We start from the raw sequence: 26,141 nt of genomic DNA, 5'->3' as shown, positions 1-26,141 counted from the left end.
CCCATGACACATCCCAGGACAACTGGGAGCCTCTTAGACAAACTCTTGAGCATCTCTCTGCACAATCAGCTCCAGGATAAGCCACACTGTGCAACGTTCTTCATGCCAAATATATTATTCTGAGCACTTGGGACACGCCCACCTTTTGCTGTCGTCTGGCTCTGATAGCCAGTATGGGATGCCAAAGCATAGGGCCCCAGTTTGACTTGTGTCCCTGGTTTGGGTAAAGGAATTAGACTAAGTCAACAACTGCCTTGGCTACCTTCTTGATAACGTCATATTTGCTACGTCCGACTCACTGTGGTTGTAGCCAGCAAGAACTTTTAGGTCAGGACGCTGGAAGCTTTGATTCGCACTTTTTCCTTCAGGCCGGAGGCTAAACCTCGGGCCCCAAAACCTACTCATCCTCCCATGACACATCCCAGGACAACTGGGAGCCTCTTAGACAAACTCTTGAGCATCTCTCTGCGGAATCAGCTCCAGGACAAGCAACACTGTATAAGGTTCTACATGCCACTGCAATGTTAGGGACTGTTTGGCGTAGAGTTTTCTTGTCTTTCACGTCGCAACAATACACCTTCTGGACAAGGTGTTGCCTCCTTGCCGCTGGCATTCACCACGTAATGACATCGGTTGGGAAAAGCCACATGAACGCCGGGAATTCCAGCCACTTATGAAGGACACGCATCACCCGCATTTCCCCGAGGCAAAACCGGCACATCAAAATGTGGAAACGCTTCACGAATTTGCGTGTCATCCTTTCGCAGGGGCCATGCTAATCTTCTCTGTATCGATTCCAATTTATCGTATGTGCTGCCGAGCAAGCACACAAACCCCACCTTGCTGCCTAACTTTTAATCCCCTACTGGCCAAAGAACCCCTTTGCAGCAGTGCAGGCTAGAGGGCTGCAATCCCTAGTAAGCAACACCCCGAAGCATCACAAATGTTGACCTCACAATACTTGCAATTGCTATATACTGCCTTCCAATTCTGTCTGCACGTTTATGATGTTCACATAAAGGGCATGGCCAAAAATGCCCTGACACTGTAGGAGGCGGTGCCCAATTTTTCTTTCAGGCCGGAGGCTAAACCTCGGGCCCCAAAACCTACTCATCCTCCCATGACACATCCCAGGACAACTGGGAGCCTCTTAGACAAACTCTGGAGCATCTCTTTGCACAATCAGCTCCAGGATAAGCCACACTGTGCAACGTTCTTCATGCCAAATATATTATTCTGAGCACTTGGGACACGCCCACCTTTTGCTGTCGTCTGGCTCTGATAGCCAGTATGGGATGCCAAAGCATAGGGCCCCAGTTTGACTTGTGTCCCTGGTTTGGGTAAAGGAATTAGACTAAGTCAACAACTGCCTTGGCTACCTTCTTGATAACGTCATGTTTGCTACGTCCGACTCACTGTGGTTGTAGCCAGCAAGAACTTTTAGGTCAGGACGCTGGAAGCTTTGATTCGCACTTTTTCCTTCAGGCCGGAGGCTAAACCTCGGGCCCCCAAAACCTACTCATCCCCTCCCATGACACATCCCAGGACAACTGGGAGCCTCTTAGACAAACTCTTGAGCATCTCTCTGCGGAATCAGCTCCAGGACAAGTAACACTGTATAAGGTTCTATATGCCACTGCAATGTTAGGGACTGTTTGGCGTGAGAGTTTTCTTGTCTTTCACGTCGCAACAATACACCTTCTGGACAAGGTGTTGCCTCTTGCCGCTGGCATTCACCACGTAATGACATCGGTTGGGAAAAGCCACATGAACGCCGGGAATTCCAGCCACTTATGAAGGACACGCATCACCCGCATTTCCCCGAGGCAAAACCGGCACATCAAAATGTGGAAACGCTTCACGAATTTGCGTGTCATCCTTTCGCAGGGGCCATGCTAATCTTCTCTGTATCGATTCCAATTTATCGTATGTGCTGCCGGAGCAAGCACACAAACCCCACCTTGCTGCCTAACTTTTAATCCCCTACTGGCGAAGAACCCCTTTGCAGCAGTGCAGGCTAGAGGGCTGCAATCCCTAGTAGGCAACACCCCGAAGCATCACAAATGTTGACCTCACAATACTTGCAATTGCTATATACTGCCTTCCAATTCTGTCTGCACGTTTATGATGTTCACATAAAGGGCATGGCCAAAAATGCCCTGACACTGTAGGAGGCGGTGCCCAATTTTTCTTTCAGGCCGGAGGCTAAACCTCGGGCCCCCAAAACCTACTCATCCCCTCCCATGACACATCCCAGGACAACTGGGAGCCTCTTAGACAAACTCTGGAGCATCTCTTTGCACAATCAGCTCCAGGATAAGCCACACTGTGCAACGTTCTTCATGCCAAATATATTATTCTGAGCACTTGGGACACGCCCACCTTTTGCTGTCGTCTGGCTCTGATAGCCAGTATGGGATGCCAAAGCATAGGGCCCCAGTTTGACTTGTGTCCCTGGTTTGGGTAAAGGAATTAGACTAAGTCAACAACTGCCTTGGCTACCTTCTTGATAACGTCATGTTTGCTACGTCCGACTCACTGTGGTTGTAGCCAGCAAGAACTTTTAGGTCAGGACGCTGGAAGCTTTGATTCGCACTTTTTCCTTCAGGCCGGAGGCTAAACCTCGGGCCCCCAAAACCTACTCATCCTCCCATGACACATCCCAGGACAACTGGGAGCCTCTTAGACAAACTCTTGAGCATCTCTCTGCGGAATCAGCTCCAGGACAAGCAACACTGTATAAGGTTCTACATGCCACTGCAATGTTAGGGACTGTTTGGCGTAGAGTTTTCTTGTCTTTCACGTCGCAACAATACACCTTCTGGACAAGGTGTTGCCTCCTTGCCGCTGGCATTCACCACGTAATGACATCGGTTGGGAAAAGCCACATGAACGCCGGGAATTCCAGCCACTTATGAAGGACACGCATCACCCGCATTTCCCCGAGGCAAAACCGGCACATCAAAATGTGGAAACGCTTCACGAATTTGCGTGTCATCCTTTCGCAGGGGCCATGCTAATCTTCTCTGTATCGATTCCAATTTATCGTATGTGCTGCCGGAGCAAGCACACAAACCCCACCTTGCTGCCTAACTTTTAATCCCCTACTGGCCAAAGAACCCCTTTGCAGCAGTGCAGGCTAGAGGGCTGCAATCCCTAGTAGGCAACACCCCGAAGCATCACAAATGTTGACCTCACAATACTTGCAATTGCTATATACTGCCTTCCAATTCTGTCTGCACGTTTATGATGTTCACATAAAGGGCATGGCCAAAAATGCCCTGACACTGTAGGAGGCGGTGCCCAATTTTTCTTTCAGGCCGGAGGCTAAACCTCGGGCCCCCAAAACCTACTCATCCCCTCCCATGACACATCCCAGGACAACTGGGAGCCTCTTAGACAAACTCTGGAGCATCTCTTTGCACAATCAGCTCCAGGATAAGCCACACTGTGCAACGTTCTTCATGCCAAATATATTATTCTGAGCACTTGGGACACGCCCACCTTTTGCTGTCGTCTGGCTCTGATAGCCAGTATGGGATGCCAAAGCATAGGGCCCCAGTTTGACTTGTGTCCCTGGTTTGGGTAAAGGAATTAGACTAAGTCAACAACTGCCTTGGCTACCTTCTTGATAACGTCATATTTGCTACGTCCGACTCACTGTGGTTGTAGCCAGCAAGAACTTTTAGGTCAGGACGCTGGAAGCTTTGATTCGCACTTTTTCCTTCAGGCCGGAGGCTAAACCTCGGGCCCCAAAACCTACTCATCCCCTCCCATGACACATCCCAGGACAACTGGGAGCCTCTTAGACAAACTCTTGAGCATCTCTCTGCGGAATCAGCTCCAGGACAAGTAACACTGTATAAGGTTCTACATGCCACTGCAATGTTAGGGACTGTTTGGCGTAGAGTTTTCTTTGTCTTTCACGTCGCAACAATACACCTTCTGGACAAGGTGTTGCCTCCTTGCCGCTGGCATTCACCACGTAATGACATCGGTTGGGAAAAGCCACATGAACGCCGGGAATTCCAGCCACTTATGAAGGACACGCATCACCCGCATTTCCCCGAGGCAAAACCGGCACATCAAAATGTGGAAACGCTTCACGAATTTGCGTGTCATCCTTTCGCAGGGGCCATGCTAATCTTCTCTGTATCGATTCCAATTTATCGTATGTGCTGCCGGAGCAAGCACACAAACCCCACCTTGCTGCCTAACTTTTAATCCCCTACTGGCCAAAGAACCCCTTTGCAGCAGTGCAGGCTAGAGGGCTGCAATCCCTAGTAGGCAACACCCCGAAGCATCACAAATGTTGACCTCACAATACTTGCAATTGCTATATACTGCCTTCCAATTCTGTCTGCACGTTTATGATGTTCACATAAAGGGCATGGCCAAAAATGCCCTGACACTGTAGGAGGCGGTGCCCAATTTTTCTTTCAGGCCGGAGGCTAAACCTCGGGCCCCCAAAACCTACTCATCCCCTCCCATGACACATCTCAGGACAACTGGGAGCCTCTTAGACAAACTCTTGAGCATCTCTCTGCACAATCAGCTCCAGGATAAGCCACACTGTGCAACGTTCTTCATGCCAAATATATTATTCTGAGCACTTGGGACACGCCCACCTTTTGCTGTCGTCTGGCTCTGATAGCCAGTATGGGATGCCAAAGCATAGGGCCCCAGTTTGACTTGTGTCCCTGGTTTGGGTAAAGGAATTAGACTAAGTCAACAACTGCCTTGGCTACCTTCTTGATAACGTCATGTTTGCTACGTCCGACTCACTGTGGTTGTAGCCAGCAAGAACTTTTAGGTCAGGACGCTGGAAGCTTTGATTCGCACTTTTTCCTTCAGGCCGGAGGCTAAACCTCGGGCCCCAAAACCTACTCATCCTCCCATGACACATCCCAGGACAACTGGGAGCCTCTTAGACAAACTCTGGAGCATCTCTTTGCACAATCAGCTCCAGGATAAGCCACACTGTGCAACGTTCTTCATGCCAAATATATTATTCTGAGCACTTGGGACACGCCCACCTTTTGCTGTCGTCTGGCTCTGATAGCCAGTATGGGATGCCAAAGCATAGGGCCCCAGTTTGACTTGTGTCCCTGGTTTGGGTAAAGGAATTAGACTAAGTCAACAACTGCCTTGGCTACCTTCTTGATAACGTCATATTTGCTACGTCCGACTCACTGTGGTTGTAGCCAGCAAGAACTTTTAGGTCAGGACGCTGGAAGCTTTGATTCGCACTTTTTCCTTCAGGCCGGAGGCTAAACCTCGGGCCCCAAAACCTACTCATCCTCCCATGACACATCCCAGGACAACTGGGAGCCTCTTAGACAAACTCTTGAGCATCTCTCTGCGGAATCAGCTCCAGGACAAGTAACACTGTATAAGGTTCTACATGCCACTGCAATGTTAGGGACTGTTTGGCGTAGAGTTTTCTTGTCTTTCACGTCGCAACAATACACCTTCTGGACAAGGTGTTGCCTCCTTGCCGCTGGCATTCACCACGTAATGACATCGGTTGGGAAAAGCCACACGAACGCCGGGAATTCCAGCCACTTATGAAGGACACGCATCACCCGCATTTCCCCGAGGCAAAACCGGCACATCAAAATGTGGAAACGCTTCACGAATTTGCGTGTCATCCTTTCGCAGGGGCCATGCTAATCTTCTCTGTATCGATTCCAATTTATCGTATGTGCTGCGGAGCAAGCACACAAACCCCACCTTGCTGCCTAACTTTTAATCCCCTACTGGCCAAAGAACCCCTTTGCAGCAGTGCAGGCTAGAGGGCTGCAATCCCTAGTAGGCAACACCCGAAGCATCACAAATGTTGACCTCACAATACTTGCAATTGCTATATACTGCCTTCCAATTCTGTCTGCACGTTTATGATGTTCACATAAAGGGCATGGCCAAAAATGCCCTGACACTGTAGGAGGCGGTGCCCAATTTTTCTTTCAGGCCGGAGGCTAAACCTCGGGCCCCCAAACCTACTCATCCCCTCCCATGACACATCCCAGGACAACTGGGAGCCTCTTAGACAAACTCTGGAGCATCTCTCTGCACAATCAGCTCCAGGATAAGCCACACTGTGCAACGTTCTTCATGCCAAATATATTATTCTGAGCACTTGGGACACGCCCACCTTTTGCTGTCGTCTGGCTCTGATAGCCAGTATGGGATGCCAAAGCATAGGGCCCCAGTTTGACTTGTGTCCCTGGTTTGGGTAAAGGAATTAGACTAAGTCAACAACTGCCTTGGCTACCTTCTTGATAACGTCATGTTTGCTACGTCCGACTCACTGTGGTTGTAGCCAGCAAGAACTTTTAGGTCAGGACGCTGGAAGCTTTGATTCGCACTTTTTCCTTCAGGCCGGAGGCTAAACCTCGGGCCCCAAAACCTACTCATCCTCCCATGACACATCCCAGGACAACTGGGAGCCTCTTAGACAAACTCTTGAGCATCTCTCTGCGGAATCAGCTCCAGGACAAGTAACACTGTATAAGGTTCTACATGCCACTGCAATGTTAGGGACTGTTTGGCGTAGAGAGTTTTCTTGTCTTTCACGTCGCAACAATACACCTTCTGGACAAGGTGTTGCCTCCTTGCCGCTGGCATTCACCACGTAATGACATCGGTTGGGAAAAGCCACATGAACGCCGGGAATTCCAGCCACTTATGAAGGACACGCATCACCCGCATTTCCCGAGGCAAAACCGGCACATCAAAATGTGGAAACGCTTTCACGAATTTGCGTGTCATCCTTTTCGCAGGGGCCATGCTAATCTTCTCTGTATCGATTCCAATTTATCGTATGTGCTGCCGGAGCAAGCACACAAACCCCACCTTGCTGCCTAACTTTTAATCCCCTACTGGCCAAAGAACCCCTTTGCAGCAGTGCAGGCTAGAGGGCTGCAATCCCTAGTAGGCAACACCCCGAAGCATCACAAATGTTGACCTCACAATACTTGCAATTGCTATATACTGCCTTCCAATTCTGTCTGCACGTTTATGATGTTCACATAAAGGGCATGGCCAAAAATGCCCTGACACTGTAGGAGGCGGTGCCCAATTTTTCTTTCAGGCCGGAGGCTAAACCTCGGGCCCCCAAAACCTACTCATCCCCTCCCATGACACATCCCAGGACAACTGGGAGCCTCTTAGACAAACTCTGGAGCATCTCTTTGCACAATCAGCTCCAGGATAAGCCACACTGTGCAACGTTCTTCATGCCAAATATATTATTCTGAGCACTTGGGACACGCCCACCTTTTGCTGTCGTCTGGCTCTGATAGCCAGTATGGGATGCCAAAGCATAGGGCCCCAGTTTGACTTGTGTCCCTGGTTTGGGTAAAGGAATTAGACTAAGTCAACAACTGCCTTGGCTACCTTCTTGATAACGTCATGTTTGCTACGTCCGACTCACTGTGGTTGTAGCCAGCAAGAACTTTTAGGTCAGGACGCTGGAAGCTTTGATTCGCACTTTTTCCTTCAGGCCGGAGGCTAAACCTCGGGCCCCCAAAACCTACTCATCCCCTCCCATGACACATCCCAGGACAACTGGGAGCCTCTTAGACAAACTCTTGAGCATCTCTCTGCGGAATCAGCTCCAGGACAAGCAACACTGTATAAGGTTCTACATGCCACTGCAATGTTAGGGACTGTTTGGCGTAGAGTTTTCTTGTCTTTCACGTCGCAACAATACACCTTCTGGACAAGGTGTTGCCTCCTTGCCGCTGGCATTCACCACGTAATGACATCGGTTGGGAAAAGCCACATGAACGCCGGGAATTCCAGCCACTTATGAAGGACACGCATCACCCGCATTTCCCCGAGGCAAAACCGGCACATCAAAATGTGGAAACGCTTCACGAATTTGCGTGTCATCCTTTCGCAGGGGCCATGCTAATCTTCTCTGTATCGATTCCAATTTATCGTATGTGCTGCCGGAGCAAGCACACAAACCCCACCTTGCTGCCTAACTTTTAATCCCCTACTGGCCAAAGAACCCCTTTGCAGCAGTGCAGGCTAGAGGGCTGCAATCCCTAGTAGGCAACACCCGAAGCATCACAAATGTTGACCTCACAATACTTGCAATTGCTATATACTGCCTTCCAATTCTGTCTGCACGTTTATGATGTTCACATAAAGGGCATGGCCAAAAATGCCCTGACACTGTAGGAGGCGGTGCCCAATTTTTCTTTCAGGCCGGAGGCTAAACCTCGGGCCCCAAAACCTACTCATCATCCTCCCATGACACATCCCAGGACAACTGGGAGCCTCTTAGACAAACTCTGGAGCATCTCTTTGCACAATCAGCTCCAGGATAAGCCACACTGTGCAACGTTCTTCATGCCAAATATATTATTCTGAGCACTTGGGACACGCCCACCTTTTGCTGTCGTCTGGCTCTGATAGCCAGTATGGGATGCCAAAGCATAGGGCCCCAGTTTGACTTGTGTCCCTGGTTTGGGTAAAGGAATTAGACTAAGTCAACAACTGCCTTGGCTACCTTCTTGATAACGTCATGTTTGCTACGTCCGACTCACTGTGGTTGTAGCCAGCAAGAACTTTTAGGTCAGGACGCTGGAAGCTTTGATTCGCACTTTTTCCTTCAGGCCGGAGGCTAAACCTCGGCCCCCAAAACCTACTCATCCTCCCATGACACATCCCAGGACAACTGGGAGCCTCTTAGACAAACTCTTGAGCATCTCTCTGCGGAATCAGCTCCAGGACAAGTAACACTGTATAAGGTTCTACATGCCACTGCAATGTTAGGGACTGTTTGGCGTAGAGAGTTTTCTTGTCTTTCACGTCGCAACAATACACCTTCTGGACAAGGTGTTGCCTCCTTGCCGCTGGCATTCACCACGTAATGACATCGGTTGGGAAAAGCCACACAAACGCCGGGAATTCCAGCCACTTATGAAGGACACGCATCACCCGCATTTCCCGAGGCAAAACCGGCACATCAAAATGTGGAAACGCTTCACGAATTTGCGTGTCATCCTTTTCGCAGGGGCCATGCTAATCTTCTCTGTATCGATTCCAATTTATCGTATGTGCTGCCGAGCAAGCACACAAACCCCACCTTGCTGCCTAACTTTTAATCCCCTACTGGCCAAAGAACCCCTTTGCAGCAGTGCAGGCTAGAGGGCTGCAATCCCTAGTAGGCAACACCCGAAGCATCACAAATGTTGACCTCACAATACTTGCAATTGCTATATACTGCCTTCCAATTCTGTCTGCACGTTTATGATGTTCACATAAAGGGCATGGCCAAAAATGCCCTGACACTGTAGGAGGCGGTGCCCAATTTTTTCTTTCAGGCCGGAGGCTAAACCTCGGGCCCCCAAAACCTACTCATCCTCCTCCCATGACACATCCCAGGACAACTGGGAGCCTCTTAGACAAACTCTTGAGCATCTCTCTGCACAATCAGCTCCAGGATAAGCCACACTGTGCAACGTTCTTCATGCCAAATATATTATTCTGAGCACTTGGGACACGCCCACCTTTTGCTGTCGTCTGGCTCTGATAGCCAGTATGGGATGCCAAAGCATAGGGCCCCAGTTTGACTTGTGTCCCTGGTTTGGGTAAAGGAATTAGACTAAGTCAACAACTGCCTTGGCTACCTTCTTGATAACGTCATGTTTGCTACGTCCGACTCACTGTGGTTGTAGCCAGCAAGAACTTTTAGGTCAGGACGCTGGAAGCTTTGATTCGCACTTTTTCCTTCAGGCCGGAGGCTAAACCTCGGGCACCCAAAACCTACTCATCCTCCCATGACACATCCCAGGACAACTGGGAGCCTCTTAGACAAACTCTTGAGCATCTCTCTGCGGAATCAGCTCCAGGACAAGTAACACTGTATAAGGTTCTACATGCCACTGCAATGTTAGGGACTGTTTGGCGTAGAGTTTTGTCTTTCACGTCGCAACAATACACCTTCTGGACAAGGTGTTGCCTCCTTGCCGCTGGCATTCACCACGTAATGACATCAGTTGGGAAAAGCCACATGAACGCCGGGAATTCCAGCCACTTATGAAGGACACGCATCACCCGCATTTCCCCGAGGCAAAACCGGCACATCAAAATGTGGAAACGCTTCACGAATTTGCGTGTCATCCTTTCGCAGGGGCCATGCTAATCTTCTCTGTATCAATTCCAATTTATCGTATGTGCTGCCGGAGCAAGCACACAAACCCCACCTTGCTGCCTAACTTTTAATCCCCTACTGGCCAAAGAACCCCTTTGCAGCAGTGCAGGCTAGAGGGCTGCAATCCCTAGTAGGCAACACCGAAGCATCACAAATGTTGACCTCACAATACTTGCAATTGCTATATACTGCCTTCCAATTCTGTCTGCACGTTTATGATGTTCACATAAAGGGCATGGCCAAAAATGCCCTGACACTGTAGGAGGCGGTGCCCAATTTTTCTTTCAGGCCGGAGGCTAAACCTCGGGCCCCAAAACCTACTCATCCTCCCATGACACATCCCAGGACAACTGGGAGCCTCTTAGACAAACTCTTGAGCATCTCTCTGCACAATCAGCTCCAGGATAAGCCACACTGTGCAACGTTCTTCATGCCAAATATATTATTCTGAGCACTTGGGACACGCCCACCTTTTGCTGTCGTCTGGCTCTGATAGCCAGTATGGGATGCCAAAGCATAGGGCCCCAGTTTGACTTGTGTCCCTGGTTTGGGTAAAGGAATTAGACTAAGTCAACAACTGCCTTGGCTACCTTCTTGATAACGTCATGTTTGCTACGTCCGACTCACTGTGGTTGTAGCCAGCAAGAACTTTTAGGTCAGGACGCTGGAAGCTTTGATTCGCACTTTTTCCTTCAGGGCGGAGGCTAAACCTCGGGCACCCAAAACCTACTCATCCTCCCATGACACATCCCAGGACAACTGGGAGCCTCTTAGACAAACTCTGGAGCATCTCTTTGCACAATCAGCTCCAGGATAAGCCACACTGTGCAACGTTCTTCATGCCAAATATATTATTCTGAGCACTTGGGACACGCCCACCTTTTGCTGTCGTCTGGCTCTGATAGCCAGTATGGGATGCCAAAGCATAGGGCCCCAGTTTGACTTGTGTCCCTGGTTTGGGTAAAGGAATTAGACTAAGTCAACAACTGCCTTGGCTACCTTCTTGATAACGTCATGTTTGCTACGTCCGACTCACTGTGGTTGTAGCCAGCAAGAACTTTTAGGTCAGGACGCTGGAAGCTTTGATTCGCACTTTTCCTTCAGGCCGGAGGCTAAACCTCGGGCACCCAAAACCTACTCATCCTCCCATGACACATCCCAGGACAACTGGGAGCCTCTTAGACAAACTCTTGAGCATCTCTCTGCGGAATCAGCTCCAGGACAAGTAACACTGTATAAGGTTCTACATGCCACTGCAATGTTAGGGACTGTTTGGCGTAGAGTTTTGTCTTTCACGTCGCAACAATACACCTTCTGGACAAGGTGTTGCCTCCTTGCCGCTGGCATTCACCACGTAATGACATCAGTTGGGAAAAGCCACATGAACGCCGGGAATTCCAGCCACTTATGAAGGACACGCATCACCCGCATTTCCCCGAGGCAAAACCGGCACATCAAAATGTGGAAACGCTTCACGAATTTGCGTGTCATCCTTTCGCAGGGGCCATGCTAATCTTCTCTGTATCGATTCCAATTTATCGTATGTGCTGCCGGAGCAAGCACACAAACCCCACCTTGCTGCCTAACTTTTAATCCCCTACTGGCCAAAGAACCCCTTTGCAGCAGTGCAGGCTAGAGGGCTGCAATCCCTAGTAGGCAACACCCGAAGCATCACAAATGTTGACCTCACAATACTTGCAATTGCTATATACTGCCTTCCAATTCTGTCTGCACGTTTATGATGTTCACATAAAGGGCATGGCCAAAAATGCCCTGACACTGTAGGAGGCGGTGCCCAATTTTTCTTTCAGGCCGGAGGCTAAACCTCGGGCCCCCAAAACCTACTCATCCCCTCCCATGACACATCCCAGGACAACTGGGAGCCTCTTAGACAAACTCTTGAGCATCTCTCTGCACAATCAGCTCCAGGATAAGCCACACTGTGCAACGTTCTTCATGCCAAATATATTATTCTGAGCACTTGGGACACGCCCACCTTTTGCTGTCGTCTGGCTCTGATAGCCAGTATGGGATGCCAAAGCATAGGGCCCCAGTTTGACTTGTGTCCCTGGTTTGGGTAAAGGAATTAGACTAAGTCAACAACTGCCTTGGCTACCTTCTTGATAACGTCATGTTTGCTACGTCCGACTCACTGTGGTTGTAGCCAGCAAGAACTTTTAGGTCAGGACGCTGGAAGCTTTGATTCGCACTTTTTCCTTCAGGCCGGAGGCTAAACCTCGGGCCCCAAAACCTACTCATCCCCTCCCATGACACATCCCAGGACAACTGGGAGCCTCTTAGACAAACTCTTGAGCATCTCTCTGCGGAATCAGCTCCAGGACAAGTAACACTGTATAAGGTTCTATATGCCACTGCAATGTTAGGGACTGTTTGGCGTAGAGTTTTCTTGTCTTTCACGTCGCAACAATACACCTTCTGGACAAGGTGTTGCCTCCTTGCCGCTGGCATTCACCACGTAATGACATCGGTTGGGAAAAGCCACATGAACGCCGGGAATTCCAGCCACTTATGAAGGACACGCATCACCCGCATTTCCCCGAGGCAAAACCGGCACATCAAAATGTGGAAACGCTTCACGAATTTGCGTGTCATCCTTTCGCAGGGGCCATGCTAATCTTCTCTGTATCGATTCCAATTTATATCGTATGTGCTGCCGGAGCAAGCACACAAACCCCACCTTGCTGCCTAACTTTTAATCCCCTACTGGCCAAAGAACCCCTTTGCAGCAGTGCAGGCTAGAGGGCTGCAATCCCTAGTAGGCAACACCCCGAAGCATCACAAATGTTGACCTCACAATACTTGCAATTGCTATATACTGCCTTCCAATTCTGTCTGCACGTTTATGATGTTCACATAAAGGGCATGGCCAAAAATGCCCTGACACTGTAGGAGGCGGTGCCCAATTTTTCTTTCAGGCCGGAGGCTAAACCTCGGGCCCCAAAACCTACTCATCCTCCCATGACACATCCCAGGACAACTGGGAGCCTCTTAGACAAACTCTGGAGCATCTCTTTGCACAATCAGCTCCAGGATAAGCCACACTGTGCAACGTTCTTCATGCCAAATATATTATTCTGAGCACTTGGGACACGCCCACCTTTTGCTGTCGTCTGGCTCTGATAGCCAGTATGGGATGCCAAAGCATAGGGCCCCAGTTTGACTTGTGTCCCTGGTTTGGGTAAAGGAATTAGACTAAGTCAACAACTGCCTTGGCTACCTTCTTGATAACGTCATGTTTGCTACGTCCGACTCACTGTGGTTGTAGCCAGCAAGAACTTTTAGGTCAGGACGCTGGAAGCTTTGATTCGCACTTTTTCCTTCAGGCCGGAGGCTAAACCTCGGGCCCCCAAAACCTACTCATCCCCTCCCATGACACATCCCAGGACAACTGGGAGCCTCTTAGACAAACTCTTGAGCATCTCTCTGCGGAATCAGCTCTAGGACAAGCAACACTGTATAAGGTTCTACATGCCACTGCAATGTTAGGGACTGTTTGGCGTGAGAGTTTTCTTGTCTTTCACGTCGCAACAATACACCTTCTGGACAAGGTGTTGCCTCCTTGCCGCTGGCATTCACCACGTAATGACATCGGTTGGGAAAAGCCACATGAACGCCGGGAATTCCAGCCACTTATGAAGGACACGCATCACCCGCATTTCCCGAGGCAAAACCGGCACATCAAAATGTGGAAACGCTTCACGAATTTATGCGTGTCATCCTTTCGCAGGGGCCATGCTAATCTTCTCTGTATCGATTCCAATTTATCGTATGTGCTGGAGCAAGCACACAAACCCCACCTTGCTGCCTAACTTTTAATCCCCTACTGGCCAAAGAACCCTTTGCAGCAGTGCAGGCTAGAGGGCTGCAATCCCTAGTAGGCAACACCCGAAGCATCACAAATGTTGACCTCACAATACTTGCAATTGCTATATACTGCCTTCCAATTCTGTCTGCACGTTTATGATGTTCACATAAAGGGCATGGCCAAAAATGCCCTGACACTGTAGGAGGCGGTGCCCAATTTTTCTTTCAGGCCGGAGGCTAAACCTCGGGCCCCAAAACCTACTCATCCCCTCCCATGACACATCCCAGGACAACTGGGAGCCTCTTAGACAAACTCTGGAGCATCTCTTTGCACAATCAGCTCCAGGATAAGCCACACTGTGCAACGTTCTTCATGCCAAATATATTATTCTGAGCACTTGGGACACGCCCACCTTTTGCTGTCGTCTGGCTCTGATAGCCAGTATGGGATGCCAAAGCATAGGGCCCCAGTTTGACTTGTGTCCCTGGTTTGGGTAAAGGAATTAGACTAAGTCAACAACTGCCTTGGCTACCTTCTTGATAACGTCATGTTTGCTACGTCCGACTCACTGTGGTTGTAGCCAGCAAGAACTTTTAGGTCAGGACGCTGGAAGCTTTGATTCGCACTTTTTCCTTCAGGCCGGAGGCTAAACCTCGGGCACCCAAAACCTACTCATCCTCCCATGACACATCCCAGGACAACTGGGAGCCTCTTAGACAAACTCTTGAGCATCTCTCTGCGGAATCAGCTCCAGGACAAGTAACACTGTATAAGGTTCTACATGCCACTGCAATGTTAGGGACTGTTTGGCGTAGAGTTTTGTCTTTCACGTCGCAACAATACACCTTCTGGACAAGGTGTTGCCTCCTTGCCGCTGGCATTCACCACGTAATGACATCAGTTGGGAAAAGCCACATGAACGCCGGGAATTCCAGCCACTTATGAAGGACACGCATCACCCGCATTTCCCGAGGCAAACCGGCACATCAAAATGTGGAAACGCTTCCGCAATTTGCGTGTCATCCTTTCGCAGGGGCCATGCTAATCTTCTCTGTATCGATTCCAATTTATCGTATGTGCTGCCGGAGCAAGCACACAAACCCCACCTTGCTGCCTAACTTTTAATCCCCTACTGGCCAAAGAACCCCTTTGCAGCAGTGCAGGCTAGAGGGCTGCAATCCCTAGTAGGCAACACCCGAAGCATCACAAATGTTGACCTCACAATACTTGCAATTGCTATATACTGCCTTCCAATTCTGTCTGCACGTTTATGATGTTCACATAAAGGGCATGGCCAAAAATGCCCTGACACTGTAGGAGGCGGTGCCCAATTTTCTTTCAGGCCGGAGGCTAAACCTCGGGCCCCCAAAACCTACTCATCATCCTCCCATGACACATCCCAGGACAACTGGGAGCCTCTTAGACAAACTCTTGAGCATCTCTCTGCACAATCAGCTCCAGGATAAGCCACACTGTGCAACGTTCTTCATGCCAAATATATTATTCTGAGCACTTGGGACACGCCCACCTTTTGCTGTCGTCTGGCTCTGATAGCCAGTATGGGATGCCAAAGCATAGGGCCCCAGTTTGACTTGTGTCCCTGGTTTGGGTAAAGGAATTAGACTAAGTCAACAACTGCCTTGGCTACCTTCTTGATAACGTCATGTTTGCTACGTCCGACTCACTGTGGTTGTAGCCAGCAAGAACTTTTAGGTCAGGACGCTGGAAGCTTTGATTCGCACTTTTTCCTTCAGGCCGGAGGCTAAACCTCGGGCACCCAAAACCTACTCATCCTCCCATGACACATCCCAGGACAACTGGGAGCCTCTTAGACAAACTCTGGAGCATCTCTTTGCACAATCAGCTCCAGGATAAGCCACACTGTGCAACGTTCTTCATGCCAAATATATTATTCTGAGCACTTGGGACACGCCCACCTTTTGCTGTCGTCTGGCTCTGATAGCCAGTATGGGATGCCAAAGCATAGGGCCCCAGTTTGACTTGTGTCCCTGGTTTGGGTAAAGGAATTAGACTAAGTCAACAACTGCCTTGGCTACCTTCTTGATAACGTCATGTTTGCTACGTCCGACTCACTGTGGTTGTAGCCAGCAAGAACTTTTAGGTCAGGACGCTGGAAGCTTTGATTCGCACTTTTTCCTTCAGGCCGGAGGCTAAACCTCGGGCACCCAAAACCTACTCATCCCCCCATGACACATCCCAGGACAACTGGGAGCCTCTTAGACAAACTCTTGAGCATCTCTCTGCGGAATCAGCTCCAGGACAAGTAACACTGTATAAGGTTCTACATGCCACTGCAATGTTAGGGACTGTTTGGCGTAGAGTTTTGTCTTTCACGTCGCAACAATACACCTTCTGGACAAGGTGTTGCCTCCTTGCCGCTGGCATTCACCACGTAATGACATCAGTTGGGAAAAGCCACATGAACGCCGGGAATTCCAGCCACTTATGAAGGACACGCATCACCCGCATTTCCCCGAGGCAAAACCGGCACATCAAAATGTGGAAACGCTTCACGAATTTGCGTGTCATCCTTTCGCAGGGGCCATGCTAATCTTCTCTGTATCGATTCCAATTTATCGTATGTGCTGCCGGAGCAAGCACACAAACCCCACCTTGCTGCCTAACTTTTAATCCCCTACTGGCCAAAGAACCCTTTGCAGCAGTGCAGGCTAGAGGGCTGCAATCCCTAGTAGGCAACACCCCGAAGCATCACAAATGTTGACCTCACAATACTTGCAATTGCTATATACTGCCTTCCAATTCTGTCTGCACGTTTATGATGTTCACATAAAGGGCATGGCCAAAAATGCCCTGACACTGTAGGAGGCGGTGCCCAATTTTTTCTTTCAGGCCGGAGGCTAAACCTCGGGCCCCCAAAACCTACTCATCCTCCCATGACACATCCCAGGACAACTGGGAGCCTCTTAGACAAACTCTTGAGCATCTCTCTGCACAATCAGCTCCAGGATAAGCCACACTGTGCAACGTTCTTCATGCCAAATATATTATTCTGAGCACTTGGGACACGCCCACCTTTTGCTGTCGTCTGGCTCTGATAGCCAGTATGGGATGCCAAAGCATAGGGCCCCAGTTTGACTTGTGTCCCTGGTTTGGGTAAAGGAATTAGACTAAGTCAACAACTGCCTTGGCTACCTTCTTGATAACGTCATGTTTGCTACGTCCGACTCACTGTGGTTGTAGCCAGCAAGAACTTTTAGGTCAGGACGCTGGAAGCTTTGATTCGCACTTTTTCCTTCAGGCCGGAGGCTAAACCTCGGGCACCCAAAACCTACTCATCCTCCCATGACACATCCCAGGACAACTGGGAGCCTCTTAGACAAACTCTGGAGCATCTCTTTGCACAATCAGCTCCAGGATAAGCCACACTGTGCAACGTTCTTCATGCCAAATATATTATTCTGAGCACTTGGGACACGCCCACCTTTTGCTGTCGTCTGGCTCTGATAGCCAGTATGGGATGCCAAAGCATAGGGCCCCAGTTTGACTTGTGTCCCTGGTTTGGGTAAAGGAATTAGACTAAGTCAACAACTGCCTTGGCTACCTTCTTGATAACGTCATGTTTGCTACGTCCGACTCACTGTGGTTGTAGCCAGCAAGAACTTTTAGGTCAGGACGCTGGAAGCTTTGATTCGCACTTTTTCCTTCAGGCCGGAGGCTAAACCTCGGGCACCCAAAACCTACTCATCCCCTCCCATGACACATCCCAGGACAACTGGGAGCCTCTTAGACAAACTCTTGAGCATCTCTCTGCGGAATCAGCTCCAGGACAAGTAACACTGTATAAGGTTCTACATGCCACTGCAATGTTAGGGACTGTTTGGCGTAGAGTTTTGTCTTTCACGTCGCAACAATACACCTTCTGGACAAGGTGTTGCCTCCTTGCCGCTGGCATTCACCACGTAATGACATCAGTTGGGAAAAGCCACATGAACGCCGGGAATTCCAGCCACTTATGAAGGACACGCATCACCCGCATTTCCCGAGGCAAAACGGCACATCAAAATGTGGAAACGCTTCACGCAATTTGCGTGTCATCCTTTCGCAGGGGCCATGCTAATCTTCTCTGTATCGATTCCAATTTATCGTATGTGCTGCCGGAGCAAGCACACAAACCCCACCTTGCTGCCTAACTTTTAATCCCCTACTGGCCAAAGAACCCCTTTGCAGCAGTGCAGGCTAGAGGGCTGCAATCCCTAGTAGGCAACACCCGAAGCATCACAAATGTTGACCTCACAATACTTGCAATTGCTATATACTGCCTTCCAATTCTGTCTGCACGTTTATGATGTTCACATAAAGGGCATGGCCAAAAATGCCCTGACACTGTAGGAGGCGGTGCCCAATTTTTCTTTCAGGCCGGAGGCTAAACCTCGGGCCCCAAAACCTACTCATCCCCTCCCATGACACATCCCAGGACAACTGGGAGCCTCTTAGACAAACTCTTGAGCATCTCTCTGCACAATCAGCTCCAGGATAAGCCACACTGTGCAACGTTCTTCATGCCAAATATATTATTCTGAGCACTTGGGACACGCCCACCTTTTGCTGTCGTCTGGCTCTGATAGCCAGTATGGGATGCCAAAGCATAGGGCCCCAGTTTGACTTGTGTCCCTGGTTTGGGTAAAGGAATTAGACTAAGTCAACAACTGCCTTGGCTACCTTCTTGATAACGTCATGTTTGCTACGTCCGACTCACTGTGGTTGTAGCCAGCAAGAACTTTTAGGTCAGGACGCTGGAAGCTTTGATTCGCACTTTTTCCTTCAGGCCGGAGGCTAAACCTCGGGCCCCAAAACCTACTCATCCTCCCATGACACATCCCAGGACAACTGGGAGCCTCTTAGACAAACTCTTGAGCATCTCTCTGCGGAATCAGCTCCAGGACAAGTAACACTGTATAAGGTTCTATATGCCACTGCAATGTTAGGGACTGTTTGGCGTAGAGTTTTCTTGTCTTTCACGTCGCAACAATACACCTTCTGGACAAGGTGTTGCCTCCTTGCCGCTGGCATTCACCACGTAATGACATCGGTTGGGAAAAGCCACATGAACGCCGGGAATTCCAGCCACTTATGAAGGACACGCATCACCCGCATTTCCCCGAGGCAAAACCGGCACATCAAAATGTGGAAACGCTTCACGAATTTGCGTGTCATCCTTTCGCAGGGGCCATGCTAATCTTCTCTGTATCGATTCCAATTTATCGTATGTGCTGCCGGAGCAAGCACACAAACCCCACCTTGCTGCCTAACTTTTAATCCCCTACTGGCCAAAGAACCCCTTTGCAGCAGTGCAGGCTAGAGGGCTGCAATCCCTAGTAGGCAACACCCCGAAGCATCACAAATGTTGACCTCACAATACTTGCAATTGCTATATACTGCCTTCCAATTCTGTCTGCACGTTTATGATGTTCACATAAAGGGCATGGCCAAAAATGCCCTGACACTGTAGGAGGCGGTGCCCAATTTTTCTTTCAGGCCGGAGGCTAAACCTCGGGCCCCCAAAACCTACTCATCCCCTCCCATGACACATCCCAGGACAACTGGGAGCCTCTTAGACAAACTCTGGAGCATCTCTTTGCACAATCAGCTCCAGGATAAGCCACACTGTGCAACGTTCTTCATGCCAAATATATTATTCTGAGCACTTGGGACACGCCCACCTTTTGCTGTCGTCTGGCTCTGATAGCCAGTATGGGATGCCAAAGCATAGGGCCCCAGTTTGACTTGTGTCCCTGGTTTGGGTAAAGGAATTAGACTAAGTCAACAACTGCCTTGGCTACCTTCTTGATAACGTCATGTTTGCTACGTCCGACTCACTGTGGTTGTAGCCAGCAAGAACTTTTAGGTCAGGACGCTGGAAGCTTTGATTCGCACTTTTTCCTTCAGGCCGGAGGCTAAACCTCGGGCCCCCAAAACCTACTCATCCTCCCATGACACATCCCAGGACAACTGGGAGCCTCTTAGACAAACTCTTGAGCATCTCTCTGCGGAATCAGCTCTAGGACAAGCAACACTGTATAAGGTTCTACATGCCACTGCAATGTTAGGGACTGTTTGGCGTAGAGTTTTCTTGTCTTTCACGTCGCAACAATACACCTTCTGGACAAGGTGTTGCCTCCTTGCCGCTGGCATTCACCACGTAATGACATCGGTTGGGAAAAGCCACACGAACGCCGGGAATTCCAGCCACTTATGAAGGACACGCATCACCCGCATTTCCCGAGGCAAAACCGGCACATCAAAATGTGGAAACGCTTCACGAATTTTGCGTGTCATCCTTTCGCAGGGGCCATGCTAATCTTCTCTGTATCGATTCCAATTTATCGTGATGTGCTGCCGGAGCAAGCACACAAACCCCACCTTGCTGCCTAACTTTTAATCCCCTACTGGCCAAAGAACCCCTTTGCAGCAGTGCAGGCTAGAGGGCTGCAATCCCTAGTAGGCAACACCCGAAGCATCACAAATGTTGACCTCACAATACTTGCAATTGCTATATACTGCCTTCCAATTCTGTCTGCACGTTTATGATGTTCACATAAAGGGCATGGCCAAAAATGCCCTGACACTGTAGGAGGCGGTGCCCAATTTTTCTTTCAGGCCGGAGGCTAAACCTCGGGCCCCAAAACCTACTCATCCCCTCCCATGACACATCCCAGGACAACTGGGAGCCTCTTAGACAAACTCTGGAGCATCTCTTTGCACAATCAGCTCCAGGATAAGCCACACTGTGCAACGTTCTTCATGCCAAATATATTATTCTGAGCACTTGGGACACGCCCACCTTTTGCTGTCGTCTGGCTCTGATAGCCAGTATGGGATGCCAAAGCATAGGGCCCCAGTTTGACTTGTGTCCCTGGTTTGGGTAAAGGAATTAGACTAAGTCAACAACTGCCTTGGCTACCTTCTTGATAACGTCATGTTTGCTACGTCCGACTCACTGTGGTTGTAGCCAGCAAGAACTTTTAGGTCAGGACGCTGGAAGCTTTGATTCGCACTTTTTCCTTCAGGCCGGAGGCTAAACCTCGGGCCCCAAAACCTACTCATCCTCCCATGACACATCCCAGGACAACTGGGAGCCTCTTAGACAAACTCTTGAGCATCTCTCTGCGGAATCAGCTCCAGGACAAGCAACACTGTATAAGGTTCTACATGCCACTGCAATGTTAGGGACTGTTTGGCGTGAGAGTTTTCTTGTCTTTCACGTCGCAACAATACACCTTCTGGACAAGGTGTTGCCTCCTTGCCGCTGGCATTCACCACGTAATGACATCGGTTGGGAAAAGCCACACGAACGCCGGGAATTCCAGCCACTTATGAAGGACACGCATCACCCCGCATTTCCCGAGGCAAAACCGGCACATCAAAATGTGGAAACGCTTCACGAATTTGCGTGTCATCCTTTCGCAGGGGCCATGCTAATCTTCTCTGTATCGATTCCAATTTATCGTATGTGCTGCCGGAGCAAGCACACAAACCCCACCTTGCTGCCTAACTTTTAATCCCCTACTGGCCAAAGAACCCCTTTGCAGCAGTGCAGGCTAGAGGGCTGCAATCCCTAGTAGGCAACACCCGAAGCATCACAAATGTTGACCTCACAATACTTGCAATTGCTATATACTGCCTTCCAATTCTGTCTGCACGTTTATGATGTTCACATAAAGGGCATGGCCAAAAATGCCCTGACACTGTAGGAGGCGGCGCCAATTTTTCTTTCAGGCCGGAGGCTAAACCTCGGGCCCCCAAAACCTACTCATCCTCCCATGACACATCCCAGGACAACTGGGAGCCTCTTAGACAAACTCTGGAGCATCTCTTTGCACAATCAGCTCCAGGATAAGCCACACTGTGCAACGTTCTTCATGCCAAATATATTATTCTGAGCACTTGGGACACGCCCACCTTTTGCTGTCGTCTGGCTCTGATAGCCAGTATGGGATGCCAAAGCATAGGGCCCCAGTTTGACTTGTGTCCCTGGTTTGGGTAAAGGAATTAGACTAAGTCAACAACTGCCTTGGCTACCTTCTTGATAACGTCATGTTTGCTACGTCCGACTCACTGTGGTTGTAGCCAGCAAGAACTTTTAGGTCAGGACGCTGGAAGCTTTGATTCGCACTTTTTCCTTCAGGCCGGAGGCTAAACCTCGGGCCCCCAAAACCTACTCATCCCCTCCCATGACACATCCCAGGACAACTGGGAGCCTCTTAGACAAACTCTTGAGCATCTCTCTGCGGAATCAGCTCCAGGACAAGCAACACTGTATAAGGTTCTACATGCCACTGCAATGTTAGGGACTGTTTGGCGTAGAGTTTTCTTGTCTTTCACGTCGCAACAATACACCTTCTGGACAAGGTGTTGCCTCCTTGCCGCTGGCATTCACCACGTAATGACATCGGTTGGGAAAAGCCACATGAACGCCGGGAATTCCAGCCACTTATGAAGGACACGCATCACCCGCATTTCCCCGAGGCAAAACCGGCACATCAAAATGTGGAAACGCTTCACGAATTTGCGTGTCATCCTTTCGCAGGGGCCATGCTAATCTTCTCTGTATCGATTCCAATTTATCGTATGTGCTGCCGGAGCAAGCACACAAACCCCACCTTGCTGCCTAACTTTTAATCCCCTACTGGCCAAAGAACCCCTTTGCAGCAGTGCAGGCTAGAGGGCTGCAATCCCTAGTAGGCAACACCCCGAAGCATCACAAATGTTGACCTCACAATACTTGCAATTGCTATATACTGCCTTCCAATTCTGTCTGCACGTTTATGATGTTCACATAAAGGGCATGGCCAAAAATGCCCTGACACTGTAGGAGGCGGCGCCCAATTTTTCTTTCAGGCCGGAGGCTAAACCTCGGGCCCCAAAACCTACTCATCCTCCCATGACACATCCCAGGACAACTGGGAGCCTCTTAGACAAACTCTGGAGCATCTCTTTGCACAATCAGCTCCAGGATAAGCCACACTGTGCAACGTTCTTCATGCCAAATATATTATTCTGAGCACTTGGGACACGCCCACCTTTTGCTGTCGTCTGGCTCTGATAGCCAGTATGGGATGCCAAAGCATAGGGCCCCAGTTTGACTTGTGTCCCTGGTTTGGGTAAAGGAATTAGACTAAGTCAACAACTGCCTTGGCTACCTTCTTGATAACGTCATGTTTGCTACGTCCGACTCACTGTGGTTGTAGCCAGCAAGAACTTTTAGGTCAGGACGCTGGAAGCTTTGATTCGCACTTTTTCCTTCAGGCCGGAGGCTAAACCTCGGGCCCCCAAAACCTACTCATCCCCTCCCATGACACATCCCAGGACAACTGGGAGCCTCTTAGACAAACTCTTGAGCATCTCTCTGCGGAATCAGCTCCAGGACAAGTAACACTGTATAAGGTTCTACATGCCACTGCAATGTTAGGGACTGTTTGGCGTAGAGAGTTTTCTTGTCTTTCACGTCGCAACAATACACCTTCTGGACAAGGTGTTGCCTCTTGCCGCTGGCATTCACCACGTAATGACATCGGTTGGGAAAAGCCACACAAACGCCGGGAATTCCAGCCACTTATGAAGGACACGCATCACCCGCATTTCCCGAGGCAAAACCGGCACATCAAAATGTGGAAACGCTTCACGAATTTGCGTGTCATCCTTTCGCAGGGGCCATGCTAATCTTCTCTGTATCGATTCCAATTTATCGTATGTGCTGCGGAGCAAGCACACAAACCCCACCTTGCTGCCTAACTTTTAATCCCCTACTGGCCAAAGAACCCCTTTGCAGCAGTGCAGGCTAGAGGGCTGCAATCCCTAGTAGGCAACACCCGAAGCATCACAAATGTTGACCTCACAATACTTGCAATTGCTATATACTGCCTTCCAATTCTGTCTGCACGTTTATGATGTTCACATAAAGGGCATGGCCAAAAATGCCCTGACACTGTAGGAGGCGGTGCCCAATTTTTCTTTCAGGCCGGAGGCTAAACCTCGGGCCCCAAAACCTACTCATCCCCTCCCATGACACATCCCAGGACAACTGGGAGCCTCTTAGACAAACTCTTGAGCATCTCTCTGCACAATCAGCTCCAGGATAAGCCACACTGTGCAACGTTCTTCATGCCAAATATATTATTCTGAGCACTTGGGACACGCCCACCTTTTGCTGTCGTCTGGCTCTGATAGCCAGTATGGGATGCCAAAGCATAGGGCCCCAGTTTGACTTGTGTCCCTGGTTTGGGTAAAGGAATTAGACTAAGTCAACAACTGCCTTGGCTACCTTCTTGATAACGTCATGTTTGCTACGTCCGACTCACTGTGGTTGTAGCCAGCAAGAACTTTTAGGTCAGGACGCTGGAAGCTTTGATTCGCACTTTTTCCTTCAGGCCGGAGGCTAAACCTCGGGCCCCCAAAACCTACTCATCCCCTCCCATGACACATCCCAGGACAACTGGGAGCCTCTTAGACAAACTCTTGAGCATCTCTCTGCGGAATCAGCTCCAGGACAAGTAACACTGTATAAGGTTCTATATGCCACTGCAATGTTAGGGACTGTTTGGCGTAGAGAGTTTTCTTGTCTTTCACGTCGCAACAATACACCTTCTGGACAAGGTGTTGCCTCCTTGCCGCTGGCATTCACCACGTAATGACATCGGTTGGGAAAAGCCACACGAACGCCGGGAATTCCAGCCACTTATGAAGGACACGCATCACCCGCATTTCCCGAGGCAAAACCGGCACATCAAAATGTGGAAGCGCTTCACGAATTTGCGTGTCATCCTTTCGCAGGGGCCATGCTAATCTTCTCTGTATCGATTCCAATTTATCGTATGTGCTGCCGGAGCAAGCACACAAACCCCACCTTGCTGCCTAACTTTTAATCCCCTACTGGCCAAAGAACCCCTTTGCAGCAGTGCAGGCTAGAGGGCTGCAATCCCTAGTAGGCAACACCCAAGCATCACAAATGTTGACCTCACAATACTTGCAATTGCTATATACTGCCTTCCAATTCTGTCTGCACGTTTATGATGTTCACATAAAGGGCATGGCCAAAAATGCCCTGACACTGTAGGAGGCGGTGCCCAATTTTTCTTTCAGGCCGGAGGCTAAACCTCGGGCCCCCAAAACCTACTCATCCTCCCATGACACATCCCAGGACAACTGGGAGCCTCTTAGACAAACTCTGGAGCATCTCTTTGCACAATCAGCTCCAGGATAAGCCACACTGTGCAACGTTCTTCATGCCAAATATATTATTCTGAGCACTTGGGACACGCCCACCTTTTGCTGTCGTCTGGCTCTGATAGCCAGTATGGGATGCCAAAGCATAGGGCCCCAGTTTGACTTGTGTCCCTGGTTTGGGTAAAGGAATTAGACTAAGTCAACAACTGCCTTGGCTACCTTCTTGATAACGTCATGTTTGCTACGTCCGACTCACTGTGGTTGTAGCCAGCAAGAACTTTTAGGTCAGGACGCTGGAAGCTTTGATTCGCACTTTTTTCCTTCAGGCCGGAGGCTAAACCTCGGGCCCCCAAAACCTACTCATCCTCCCATGACACATCCCAGGACAACTGGGAGCCTCTTAGACAAACTCTTGAGCATCTCTCTGCGGAATCAGCTCCAGGACAAGTAACACTGTATAAGGTTCTACATGCCACTGCAATGTTAGGGACTGTTTGGCGAGAGTTTTCTTGTCTTTCACGTCGCAACAATACACCTTCTGGACAAGGTGTTGCCTCCTTGCCGCTGGCATTCACCACGTAATGACATCGGTTGGGAAAAGCCACACAAACGCCGGGAATTCCAGCCACTTATGAAGGACACGCATCACCCGCATTTCCCGAGGCAAAACCGCACATCAAAATGTGGAAACGCTTCACGAATTTGCGTGTCATCCTTTCGCAGGGGCCATGCTAATCTTCTCTGTATCGATTCCAATTTATCGTATGTGCTGCGGAGCAAGCACACAAACCCCACCTTGCTGCCTAACTTTAATCCCCTACTGGCCAAAGAACCCCTTTGCAGCAGTGCAGGCTAGAGGGCTGCAATCCCTAGTAGGCAACACCCGAAGCATCACAAATGTTGACCTCACAATACTTGCAATTGCTATATACTGCCTTCCAA

At 49.7% G+C, this 26,141-nt stretch overlaps 2 long non-coding RNA genes and 22 other non-coding genes across 25 annotated transcripts in view; all 24 read right to left on the bottom strand.

Annotated features, from left to right (window-relative positions):
* LOC122882644 overlaps positions 1-26,141 on the bottom strand; it is a 55,510-nt gene that overhangs the window by 12,291 nt on the left and 17,078 nt on the right. The gene's annotated exons all lie outside the window — the stretch shown is intronic.
* LOC122883794 lies at positions 723-828 on the bottom strand. The gene has a single exon (XR_006379709.1). It is a non-coding gene; the product is annotated as a U6 spliceosomal RNA (small nuclear RNA).
* On the bottom strand, positions 1,843-1,949 carry LOC122883808. Its single transcript, XR_006379725.1, has one exon. It is a non-coding gene; the product is annotated as a U6 spliceosomal RNA (small nuclear RNA).
* On the bottom strand, positions 2,964-3,070 carry LOC122883807. The gene has a single exon (XR_006379723.1). It is a non-coding gene; the product is annotated as a U6 spliceosomal RNA (small nuclear RNA).
* LOC122883806 lies at positions 4,088-4,194 on the bottom strand. The gene has a single exon (XR_006379722.1). It is a non-coding gene; the product is annotated as a U6 spliceosomal RNA (small nuclear RNA).
* LOC122883792 lies at positions 5,617-5,722 on the bottom strand. The gene has a single exon (XR_006379707.1). It is a non-coding gene; the product is annotated as a U6 spliceosomal RNA (small nuclear RNA).
* On the bottom strand, positions 6,735-6,844 carry LOC122883827. The gene has a single exon (XR_006379747.1). It is a non-coding gene; the product is annotated as a U6 spliceosomal RNA (small nuclear RNA).
* On the bottom strand, positions 7,862-7,968 carry LOC122883805. Its single transcript, XR_006379721.1, has one exon. It is a non-coding gene; the product is annotated as a U6 spliceosomal RNA (small nuclear RNA).
* Positions 8,983-9,089, bottom strand: LOC122883818. Its single transcript, XR_006379737.1, has one exon. It is a non-coding gene; the product is annotated as a U6 spliceosomal RNA (small nuclear RNA).
* Positions 10,103-10,209, bottom strand: LOC122883817. Its single transcript, XR_006379735.1, has one exon. It is a non-coding gene; the product is annotated as a U6 spliceosomal RNA (small nuclear RNA).
* On the bottom strand, positions 11,625-11,731 carry LOC122883804. Its single transcript, XR_006379720.1, has one exon. It is a non-coding gene; the product is annotated as a U6 spliceosomal RNA (small nuclear RNA).
* Positions 12,747-12,855, bottom strand: LOC122883825. The gene has a single exon (XR_006379745.1). It is a non-coding gene; the product is annotated as a U6 spliceosomal RNA (small nuclear RNA).
* Positions 13,870-13,975, bottom strand: LOC122883819. Its single transcript, XR_006379738.1, has one exon. It is a non-coding gene; the product is annotated as a U6 spliceosomal RNA (small nuclear RNA).
* LOC122883822 lies at positions 14,983-15,089 on the bottom strand. The gene has a single exon (XR_006379741.1). It is a non-coding gene; the product is annotated as a U6 spliceosomal RNA (small nuclear RNA).
* Positions 16,510-16,616, bottom strand: LOC122883803. Its single transcript, XR_006379719.1, has one exon. It is a non-coding gene; the product is annotated as a U6 spliceosomal RNA (small nuclear RNA).
* Positions 18,036-18,143, bottom strand: LOC122883816. The gene has a single exon (XR_006379734.1). It is a non-coding gene; the product is annotated as a U6 spliceosomal RNA (small nuclear RNA).
* On the bottom strand, positions 19,072-21,059 carry LOC122882646. Its single transcript, XR_006379421.1, has 2 exons — positions 20,663-21,059; positions 19,072-19,952 (listed from the first exon to the last, which is right to left on the bottom strand). It is a non-coding gene; the product is annotated as an uncharacterized LOC122882646 (long non-coding RNA).
* On the bottom strand, positions 19,156-19,262 carry LOC122883802. The gene has a single exon (XR_006379717.1). It is a non-coding gene; the product is annotated as a U6 spliceosomal RNA (small nuclear RNA).
* On the bottom strand, positions 20,277-20,385 carry LOC122883826. Its single transcript, XR_006379746.1, has one exon. It is a non-coding gene; the product is annotated as a U6 spliceosomal RNA (small nuclear RNA).
* Positions 21,399-21,505, bottom strand: LOC122883800. Its single transcript, XR_006379715.1, has one exon. It is a non-coding gene; the product is annotated as a U6 spliceosomal RNA (small nuclear RNA).
* On the bottom strand, positions 22,519-22,625 carry LOC122883799. Its single transcript, XR_006379714.1, has one exon. It is a non-coding gene; the product is annotated as a U6 spliceosomal RNA (small nuclear RNA).
* LOC122883791 lies at positions 23,640-23,745 on the bottom strand. The gene has a single exon (XR_006379706.1). It is a non-coding gene; the product is annotated as a U6 spliceosomal RNA (small nuclear RNA).
* On the bottom strand, positions 24,762-24,868 carry LOC122883815. Its single transcript, XR_006379733.1, has one exon. It is a non-coding gene; the product is annotated as a U6 spliceosomal RNA (small nuclear RNA).
* LOC122883834 lies at positions 25,878-25,983 on the bottom strand. The gene has a single exon (XR_006379754.1). It is a non-coding gene; the product is annotated as a U6 spliceosomal RNA (small nuclear RNA).

This window comes from Siniperca chuatsi, linkage group LG10 (genome assembly GCF_020085105.1).
Source record: "Siniperca chuatsi isolate FFG_IHB_CAS linkage group LG10, ASM2008510v1, whole genome shotgun sequence".
Taxonomy (NCBI): Eukaryota; Metazoa; Chordata; class Actinopteri; order Centrarchiformes; family Sinipercidae; genus Siniperca; species Siniperca chuatsi.
Note: the sequence above shows the minus strand (reverse complement) of the source record. Positions and strands in the feature narration are given on the sequence as shown.